Consider the following 11,956-nt stretch of genomic DNA (forward strand, 5'->3'; position numbering starts at 1 on the left):
GCGATTCACCACCTCGAACCATCACCATTTAACCACCTGAAGTTGAACACCACCCTTTACACCTTCTTCACCTTCTCTAGATATTTTTTTCATCTTAAACACATGAATTTCCAGTGAAATCTGGAACACGTGAACTCAAAACAAATCAGATTTTTTCAGGTTTTGATTTGTAACATGACTAAGATTTCGATTTTGAAGAACAGTAGCAATGAAGCCCCATCTTTTAGGTTTCGATATGTAATGTGTTCTTCGTGTGTTTTCTTAAGATCCGGAAATAATATCTAGAAAATGCTCTTCATTTTTCGATTTCAATTTTGGATTTGAAGCATGGTTTTAGCTCTTCGATTTTGAAACTCGATTTTGGGTATGGAATATGTTCTTTAGATCTGGAAAATTGTGGTTTTGGATGGGGTTTTCTTGCTGATTATGTACAAGTAAAATGCAAGGGAAGATGGTGGCATAAGAGAAGATGGCAGCGGGTTGTGATAATGCTCGACTGTAATAGGTGGTGGCAGTATTCTAAAAGGCGCGCCATGGCGTGAGGCGTGGCTTCGCCGTTACGAAAAGCTTCATAACGTTGCTGTTAGGCGTGGCGCGTAGTAAGGCGTGATATGGCGCGCCATGGTGCGTTTTGGCGTGTTATGGCGCATGTTTTTTCGTTTGAGACACAGTTTTTTGCTCTTTGTTATGTCTTTTCAAATCGGAGATACAAGTATTGTGGTTTTTGTTAACTTTTTTTATTAGTTATTGATCTAACACTTCTAAAAAGTAGTTATATTTAATATAAATTTATATTTATGTGGTAATATAATTTTAAATTAATACAAAATCGCCGCCTTACATCACGACTTGAAAAACGCCATAGGTCGCTATGACTCGTTAAGCTTGAGGCTTGACCTTGCCGCCACGCCACGCCTCACGCCATTTAGAACCGTGGGTGGTGGTGATGGATGAGTGTTTCACGCTTGCATATTCATGGTTTCGAAATTGCTGGAAAACTCATGTTGGTCGGAGGCTCGCCGGAGAAGACAACCAGAGAGTTGCCGAAGCTGAGAAAGTCGTCGAAAACCTTCAATAGTAGGTTGCAATGGTTTTTGTAAACACCTACAACAAGTTAAATGGTAAATGAAGTACAAAAAAAAAAAAGAATGAAAGTGACCAAATCCAAACAAAATGAACAGTTGGTTACCCTCATAAGTCATTTACCCCTTTCAATTCATCAAATACGCATAGGTCTTTTTCTATTTTTCTATAAGTATTTTTCAAATACACCCTTAGTTAAAAATAGACAAAATTCCACGAATGGTCCCTGAGGTTAGATGAAAAATGCCACTTTGGTCCAAAGTGTTTGGACTAGCATCAGAGGTCCAAAACTTTCATTTTGTTGTGATTTTGGTCCAAAGTGTTCTAAAAATTCTTCAAATGAAGAATTTGCCCCTTTCTATTTGTTTTTTTCCTTTTTATTTTAAATTACTAGTATTTACATGTATTTAATTACAAAGTGTAACATCCTAAAAATCACAACAAATCTAAACTTTTAAAAAACAACCCATAGTTATAAAATGTTTACAAAATCATTGTGTCCAAATTGTTTATCCATATTAGAGTATTCCAAAATCATAAAGCCATAAATAGAGGATGTGTACGGTCACGCCTTCGACTTCCCGCGATCATCAAAAGTACCTAAAACAACAACTAAAAACCGCCAACCAAAGCTTAGTGAGTTCTCCCAAAGTACCACCACATACAACATATCAAACAACAACATGCACAACTAAGCCTTCAGCCTGACTGGAACGCCTCGCATGTCCTACAGCCTATCTGGACCACTCCCGAGCCTTTGGCATGACTAGACCGCCTCGCATGGCCTACAGCCTATCCGGACCGCTTGCTGAGCCTTTATCCTAACTGGACTACCTCACGGGGCCTATAGTCTATCCGGATTATCGTGGGTATCTTGGCCTTAGCACAAAGCAGGACCACCTCAACCCAACCAACCATAACATGTCGACATACACATAACAAATAAACATATCACTAGGCATCAGACAAACAGGCAGATTCACAGATCACTACTGCATTTTAACATCCAATATAACAAGATACTAATCTAACAGATCTCTACAACATAACAACATACTATCAAGTAACAAGATATACAATCCATTGAAGGGATGAGTTATAAAACCGGAAAACCGGACCGGAACCGGAATTGAACCGGAACTGGAACCGATATAACCGGAAAATGCTTAAACGGTCCGGGTATTGGGTTTAAAAATTAGTCTTATCCGGGTCTCGGGTATTCCGGGTATGGGTCGAACGGGTCCGGGTATTCCGGGTTTTAGAACCGGATTTGTAAAAAAACCGGAACTGTGTTTAATAGACCGGAACCGTGTTTAATGGACCGGAACCGGTTTAGTGAGCCAAGAAACCGGAAATTGATGGGTTATCAAAAAATGTGCCTACTGATTCACTTAGGTCTAAACTGAAAAAATTCTTTTCTTTATTTGACGACAAAAGCTACTCAAACAAAATTATTCTCATCTCCTGTGATCGACATCCCAATACTATAAAAAATATTCTAAGTTCTAACTTGCTCACTTTGGGATTTCACTTTTAGTTGAAGAAATATGTGTCTCAAGATAGAAGATGTCAGAATTCAAGATTAAGAAAATTAGATTTTACAAAAGTTTTGTTAAACCTGAAGTTACAGTAAGTCATAAAAGAGTTGTTAATATTTGGTTAATAGCTAGATAAATAGTTTTTCACATTATAGATATGTCTCCCGTTGTTTACGTCACCTAAGATATATCATAAAAATAACTCCGCAGTGATTTCTCTCACTTGAACAAAAGATTATTTCAAGATACATTAAAAATTTGTTGGTTTGATAATAAAATACCTAAGTGATTATATCTTGCTAAACATTGTGTGTTTTAGCTTTCAAGCCAAACAATTGAAGTTGTATAAACACAACTAAACACGAACATAGGCCAACTTATACCAACTTATATAAAAAAATAAATTCGTAAATGGTTAAGCATTTAGTTCTGTGATAAAATCATAAAAGAGACAAAAGCAATTACTACTAAAACCCAGAAATATAAAGCAACAAAACGACCAAAATATATTTTACTTATTTCCATCAAGTATCGTAATACAACAAAAAAAAACTATTATACAAGTTTGATTATTATAATCATAATATCCAATGTCCATTTCAAGGTTTCCGTTTCCATTTCCGGGTTTCCGGTTATTTCCGAGTCTAATACATGAATCTGGTTCCAATTATCAATTTCCGGTTCCAACCGGTTCCATACCCACTATACCCGATTTGATACCCGGAACCGGTTATCGTATACCAGTCTAGTTCTCGTTCTTATAATCCGTCAAATCCGGGTTCCAGGTTTTCCGGGTCCGGGTAAACCGGTCCGGTTTTGGACCCACTTTCATCCCTAATCCATTGGGCCCGCCTTGGTGTCTTCAATACGTAAGTATAATAAGGAAGACTCACCGCATAGCCTGACGAAGAAAACTGATCAATACTCTGATCTCAAATACCGGCTCCACCCAAGTCCTAAATGTCCAAACATTTACCATTAATAAAATAATCACAATTTCCTAAATTAACCTTGGTCAAACTTGGTCAAAGCTAACATATCAACTGAGTCAACTCACGAGAGTCAATCCAACCGAGTCGACACAGAATGTGTACGCAGGGCGTACTCCGAAGGTACGTTAGGCATACTCAAGCCTTGACCGCAGTCGGGATGGTTGACCTCGTACGCACTGTGTACTCTAGGTATGTAAGGCGTACACCCAGACCTCTAAAATCTCCATTAAGAGCTTAATGCCTTAAGTTCTCACATCCATCTTTCAAATCCAAGGCCAAGATACTTATAAGAGTCGTAAAATTTCCAAATTTATGACTTTACATGTCCATTAAGTGCTTAACTCAACATCTTAATGCATTAAGACCTTGTAAGGAATGTATGTAGTGAAACTAACCCCCAATACTACATTTTTATGACTTAAGATCCTCCAAAGGTTTGAAAGGATGACTTATTGGGTCAAGAACATGCTATTCTCAAGAAACACCGAATTTGGGACAAAAATAACCTAAATTCAAGCCCAAAAAATATCTAAATGAAACTTCACCTAGTTCAGAACTTTATACCTCCACGTGATGCCAAATGATGGCATGTTTTTGGATCTAAAGTGATGCACTCCTCCAAGATGGTCTCTACTTCCTTCCTTCTTCTTCAAAGGCACAAAACACACACACAAGCTTATAAATGCTTCACAATGTAGATTAAGGTTGCAAGGACGTTTGAAAGGATGGAGGCTGATGGAAGGAACCAAGGTTGGGAGTTAATGATGATAAATAGGGTCCAAACCCTAAAGATTAGGGTTTAGGACTTCATCGCGTACACAAAGCGTACACCCAACTTACGTGGCTCGGCCCCAACAATCCAAAAGTGGCAATAACAACCCCTCCCATCTACAAGTCTTACATTATAAGGACCAAAATGCAATAAATCTCAATATAAGGGTCAAAAATAAAAGTACATAAAAACATGATGTTACACAAAGGGTCCACCTCTCTTTCTCCCTCTCTATTTCTTTCTCTCTTTCACTCTCTCCCCCTCTCTCTCTCTATTGCCACCTGCTATAGCCTAGACCCAAAAACCCTCCCATTTCTTTCAACCACCACCACCACCGCTCCACCCCTTCGTTCGATCTACCATGTACACCGTCTTATACGTTTAAGCATCCACTACTGGGAAAAGAAAGAAAAACAAAGTTGAAGACTATACATGCCATTGATTTTCTCTCTAAAAACATAGAACCATATATCGTGTTCTGATTTGTTCTAAAGAAACCTATTTTTTTGATGGTGGTGGTTTAGCGGTGTCGAGTAAATGGGATTGGGGTTGCGACATCTTGGCTGTAATAGAAACTCAAATCTTCACCATGTTCATGGATTCTTCTAACATCCATGATTTCTATCATCCTGTCGATTGAACACTCTGATTTCTAAAGTGGGTGTTCATGGGTGTTCAATGTGTTCCGTTGGAATTGATTGAGGAGTCAGCACCATCATTGATGACATGAAATCGTTGATTGCTTTGGAATCGATGGTCGCTTCCTTGAGACTAGCTCCTTAGGTTTGATTTTGATTTTTGGCTTTGGTTTTGATTTTGGAATTGAGATATTGAAATCGTTGGTTGCTTTGAAATTAGGATCTTCACCATGTTTTGATTTTTCTTTTGAAATATGGATTTTCATTCGGTCTTGATTTTTAGCTTTGATTTTGATTTTGGAATCGGGATTTTCATCAGGTTTTTATTTTCAACATTTTGACTTTGATTTTGTTTAGTTTTTATTAAAAGGTAATTTTTATTTGGGTTTGCTTGGGTTTTGATTTAGTTTGAGATTCATTAGCTTCATCATGTGAAAATTGTAGAATCAAGCACCATTATTGGAAGTTGTTGGAGATGATGGTGACCATAATGATTGGGATGGTGGTTTTTGGGAACGGAGCCATGGATGGGGAATATGAGTTGTATGGCGGTTCTTAATCAAGAGAGAGAGAAAGGTGGACCCTTTGTAATTAAAATATAATTAAATAATATTAAAGTAAAAAAAGCAAATAGAAATGGGCAAATTCATCATTTGAAGAATATTTAAAGCGCTTTGGACCATAATCACAACAAAATGAAACCTTTGAACCTCTGGTGCTAGTCCACACTTGTTTGGATAAAAGTGATATTTTTCAGCTAACTACAGGGACCATTCATGCAATTTTGTCTTAAAAGTAAAAAAAAAAAAAAGTTGTGCATGTTTTTAATGCACAAAAATCACAAACGACTTAACAATATTTTAAAATTATGTACCATCTAATTTTAATTGATGGGTTTTACATGTAATAATGCGGATAAATATATATACAATTAAGGATACATACAACCTATTAGATCTAGTCATAACACTATTGAAGTAACATTCTATTAAACAAAAAGAACCCTATAACCCTAGCTAATTTCGAAAATCATAAAAAAATAGGGATTACATACCTTTTATTATTGTAGTAAATAATCAAACAGTCCTTCTTGAAAAACTCTTGGAAGCTAGCACCAGAAATCTCATGCCTCTGATGGTTCACACCCAAACCCTAGCCACTAGGAAACTTGAAGAGAAGAGAGGGGAAATTTCGGATGGCTCTTAGCAATTAATGAATGAATGGCCGGAAATTATAGGATGAAAGGCCCTATATATAGCTGCTAGAGAAACCCTGGATAACCCTTACATGATTAAGATAATAATATCTTAAATCAAGTAATTATCTGGTTTCCTAATTATCTCGAAGGGATATTCTAGAACCTTAAGGAAGCCTTTAATTTTTAGGTAACCTTGGACTATTATAGAATCCTTCTCTTGCTCAACTATTAAACGGTTACAGCTTAAGACCTTGCACTTTTAATTAATCCAATCAATCCAAAAATTAATTCCAATCAATTTTTTATTAGTTCTTAATTAAATAATATTATTTCTATTAATATATTATTCTCATAATATATTAACAAAACATTTAAAATTTATTAATCATATAACAAATCAATAAATCAGTTTATCTCTCCAAAAGTTATCCTATTCAATTACCAGGTTTGAGCGCAACCCAAAAGGACTTTGTTAATAATTCAAGTATATACCAATTTAGTTATTGGCTTAGACACTTAATCCAACAGTCTCCTACTTGGATAAGTATATAACTAAAATTGCCAGTATAACTTCTAAATTAACAGCAAAGGATGCTTCCAAAAGCAACTCCAACCCCTAAATTTGATCATACGTTATTCGTAAGATAAGTGATCAAATATTCCTTCATTCTACAAGATATCATATGGACACGAGACATGGATTAAAATCAATCTCTTTTTCCAAAATTTTGTTTCCCGATTTGTGATACTTCTAACTGAATACATCAATTTAGTCCTAGTTGGGCCCATCACTATAAGTCAACACTAAATCACCGAGGGGACCAATGATATCGCTTTTCCCGTTAGGGAAAAAGGAACAAATAAACTTTGACTCATACGCTTGTATCCTTTACTCACCAAATCATACATTACTCTACGTTTTATAACACCAAGTTACTGATGCGCTTTCGCAATACTAATGTACAACTGACTTGTAAATTACAACTTATATATCTCTATTTTAAGAATATAAGATATTATCATATCAGAATTGCTCGTGATAGAATCCATGAAGTAATTCTACGAGCGTGGGTTTATCTAATACTCAAATCTCCATTTTCTAAGTACTCATGAACATTGTAGCAACATAATTGTTATGTCTAAACTCCTTAAACAATCTACAATCCAATTCATGACAATATTCATTCACTACTATCTTCCTAAAGTATGAGTGATTGTGAAGCTTCGAATAATCAAATTACGAAGTAAATCATGCAAAACGTAACACAAGAATAAATAATTGACGAAGGAAATAAACGAACTCTATTATTCAATCACCAAAAACAATTACATTTATTCTATTACATGTTTCAAACTAATCATCTAACTACTAAAACTAATATCATCTCTCAAGCTAATGCTTCTAGCATGTTGACACTCTCTTAGAGCCTACTTAGAGCCTTTGTGAGAGAATATGTAGGATTGTCTTCTAAAGACACTCTCTTTACTATGAGATGACCTTCTTCAACTCTATGCATGTCTGATATAATGGTACTTTTTTATTGATATGTATTGATTTATCATGGTGTACCGGTTATTTGGTCAAAGTAACTGCTCTTTCATTATCGCAGAAAAGTTCCATTGGCTCCTGAATGGTCAGAAATTCTCCGAGATCACCGATGAAGTTTTTCAGCAAATCTGTTTCCTTTTATGCTTCACTCGCTGCTATGTACTTTGATTCACAAGTAGAATCAACCAATGTGTCCTGCTTGGAACTTTTCCAAGTAACTGTTCTTCCATGTAACAGAAACACACAACCAAATTGAGAACGAAGATTGTCTCTATCTATTTGAAAGTTGGCGTCACTATACCCACTAACTCCCAATGTATCACTTCACCAAGGACTGGAATTAGATCCTTTTCCTTCGCGGATACTTGAGAATGTTTTTCACTACTGTCCAATGAGCTCTGCTAGGATTTCCATGAAAATGACTGACCATGCTTAAAGCAAAAGACACATCACAGTGAGTACATGTCATATCATACATGATCGATCCTACAGCTGAAGCATATGGGACTCGACTCATCTTTGCTATCTCTTCATCTGTACTAGGGCTTTGAGTCTTACTCAACTTGGCATTACTCCGAATAGGTAGTTCTCATTTCTTGGAATTTTCCATAAAAAATGTTTTAGTACCTTATCCAAGTATGTAGTTTGACTAAGACCAATTAGTCTCTTCTTTCTATCCTTAAGATTCTTATCCCAAGAATATAGGATGCCTCTCCTAGATCCTTCACAGAAAAACACTTTCTAAGCCAAGCATACAATACTAGAAAGGTTATTATATTCTCACTAGCCTTGACATACACACATGACTCATTCTCACTCCTAGAGAAACCAAACTCTTTGACCTTGTCATGGAAGCAAATATTCCAACTACGAGATGCTTGTTTCAGTCCATAAATGGATTTCTCAAGCTTACACACTCTATTAGGAAACTTTGAATCCATAAAACCCTCTGGATGACTCATGTAAATATCTTCAACAAACTCCCCATTAAGGAAAACAATTTTTACATCCATCTACCATATTTCATAATCATGAAAGTCAGATATGGTGAGCATTATCCTAATAGAATGTATCTTGGCCACTGGTGAGAATGTCTCATCACAGTCAATCCCTAGGATTTAAGTAAAGCCCTTCGCAACCAGTCGTGCCTTGAAAGTGTGTACCCTTCCATCCATGTTGGTCTTCTTCTTGAATATCCATTTGCAACCAACTGTCTTTAGACCAGGTTCTTGATCAACAAAATTCCAAACTTGATTATCATACATGGACTTGATCTCGCTATCCATTGCCTCTTTCTACTTGGAAACTTCAGGGCCTTCCATTGCTTCCTTGTAGTTAGTTGGGTAATCCAAATTTGCTAGTGTACCATTATTGATAAACGTGTCACCATCTGATGTTATATGGAAACCATAGAACATTGGTGGCATGCAAACTCTACTAGTTCAGCTAAGAGGTAATGAATTGTCAATGGGTTCAATAGGAATCTCATCCTCTGGTTGAGCGCTAGTATCTTCTAAGGTTCCTTCATTGGTTGACTCTTGAATCTCTTCAAGGTTAACAGTACTCCCACTGTCCTTTTTTTATATGAGCTCTCTCTCACAAAAGACTCCCCTTCGTGCTACAAAAACCATGTTCTCACTAGGTCTGTAGAACAGATATCCAAAAGACTTATATGGATAACCAATGAAAATACATCTCTCGCGTCTAGGTTATAGCTTGTCATGAGTCTCTCATCTAACAAAGGCTTCATAACCCCAGACCTTGATATTGTTGGATTAATGTCTAAGTCCATAACTATAATTGGTAAGACTTGACCCGACCCGACATGGTCCATTTGGGTTGCATGGCATCATGCACTTGGATAGACTATAATGAGAGAAATAAGACACTTATGGTTATTAATATATTATAAGTTCTAGTATATTAATAATAAGAATAATAAGATTATTTAATTAGTATTGATCAAGAATTAATCTAGGATTAATTAAGTGATCAAAAGAAGACTAATTAAATATATGGGTTGATTGTGTAAATCATCTATACTTGTATAGTGGGCTAATGCTCCATGGATAATCAAGTTGGGCTAAAACCCATAAGATGGTCAATCGATTCTCCATGGTGTATTTGAACCCATGGATCCAAGGAAATGGAAAGTCATGACAATTAGGGTTTACCTTAACTGTAACACCATATAAATATCTTATTCTTGACAAAATCGGCGACTAATATGATTCGAGAGAGGGCTAGCCGATTTCATGAAGTGTAGAATTCTCTCAAGTTATTCCAAGTGTATTTGGTGTTGTGTGAACCATTTGAGGTGTCACACTTGGGGCACTTGGCACTCAAGCTTCATGAAGACTTTCTACATGAAAGAGGTATGTATTCAATCTTGTTATATTCATTATTTTATATGCTAGATTAGGATAATACCTTGGAAAGTTCTTATTTGCATGTATAATAGAGAAAACATAGATCCAAGGTATTTAGGGTTGCATGTACACTTAGGAGTGTTAGAATGCTCAAAATCCAACAGTGGTATCAGAGCCTAGGCTTGTTTTCTTGTTATACTTGCAAAACTGCTTAAAAAATCGAAATTGTTGTTGTCTGACCATCAGACTCAGCGAGTCCATCAGGAGACTCGGCGAGTCCATGCCTAAAAAGTGATCAAATCGATCCAACTCGCCGAGTTGGTTCATGCACTCGACGAGTTGGACCCCCAGGCAGCATAAATTCGACTTTTTTTGGCTGGAATTGGACTAGGAACATTACCCTAAGATGTTTTTGAACTTATAAACTTGTTTTTGATGTGTTAATGTTCATGCTAATCCAATTTCAAAGATAATTGTCAATAGATTCATGTTTTGTATTAGTTTAAGGTTTAGACTAATTACATGAAAAAGTTTGATTTGAATTATCTTGTTCTTATGAGTTGCTTAGATTAATAGAAAAGTTGAGTGAAATAGTTGTTTTCAATCCAAATTAATCTAAGAGTTGATTCTAAAATGTGTTTTTGTAACTTGTCCTCAAGTTATATGAAAAGTCACATTTAAGTTTCATAAAACTCATAAAAGTTGGCAAAGGTTACAAAATGAAGAGTCTAGTTCTAATTAAATGGTTTTATGACTCCATAACTTGTCCTCAAGTTATGGAGGACCAAGAGTCTCTTCATTAAATAATAAATAAATAAATAAATAAAGTGTAACCTTAATTAATTCCATAAGTTATAAAATAAAGAAAAGTTAATTCTTTTATTAGTTTAAAGTCTTCCATAACTTGTCCTCAAGTTATGGAACTTCAAGAGTTTTTGTATTAAAACTACTTTAAACACATAAGTTATGGAATTAATTAGTTTTGAATAGTTTCAAAACTTGCCCTCAAGTTTTGGAATTTGTAAAGTTTTCTCTTATGAATACTTTAATTCCAAGTTAGCCCTTAGAATTTTAAAGAGTTAAAATTCAACCCTTATACTTTATAATGTTATAAGTTAATAATATATATATATATATATATATATATATATATATATATATATATATATATAAGAGTAAAGTCAATCTTACCACTAGTACGCCTCATTCACGAAGCCGGTCTATAAGGTGGGTATAAGGTTGTTGCCTATAAAATGGCAACTTAATGGGTGTCCACTCTCACCCACCGCTTGCTTGACTGGTGGAGGGTCGTTAGCCGAACGGGTTTGACAGGACTATAATTCTCCCTTCCTTAAAAGTATTAATGATAAATACTAAGTAACTAAACTCTTAATAATACCCAATCTTAGTTACTTAGGAAAATGTGAATAAGGTGCTAATCCATGAAATTACACTTTGCACTTTGTTTAAGTCAGTTAGTGGAGCGTGTGTGGTTAACCGGCACACTAACTCGTATTTAACAAGGTAGGAAAAGGGTAACTTAATGTTTATCTTAGTATCGATGGAGCGTGTGTGGTTAATCGGCACATCGATTGAGGGGTAAACACTTAAGGGTACCAAGTAATTTGCATGGTTACTTCACACCTTGTTTTGTGATCCTCGACATCCCAGTCACAAAACCTGAAGGGCACACTCGAGATTGAAACATGCCATTGAACAGTTCAATGAATCTCAAAAGATCTAGGAGTTTCAAAACCAATTAAAACCTAATAATACATTTCGTTTATCTTGGTGGAAATTGGTGAATCGACATTCAC

The sequence above is a fragment of the Lactuca serriola genome, chromosome 8, assembly GCF_051521515.1.
Source record: "Lactuca serriola cultivar US96UC23 chromosome 8, Lser_US96UC23_V15, whole genome shotgun sequence".
Lineage (NCBI taxonomy): Eukaryota > Viridiplantae > Streptophyta > Magnoliopsida > Asterales > Asteraceae > Lactuca > Lactuca serriola.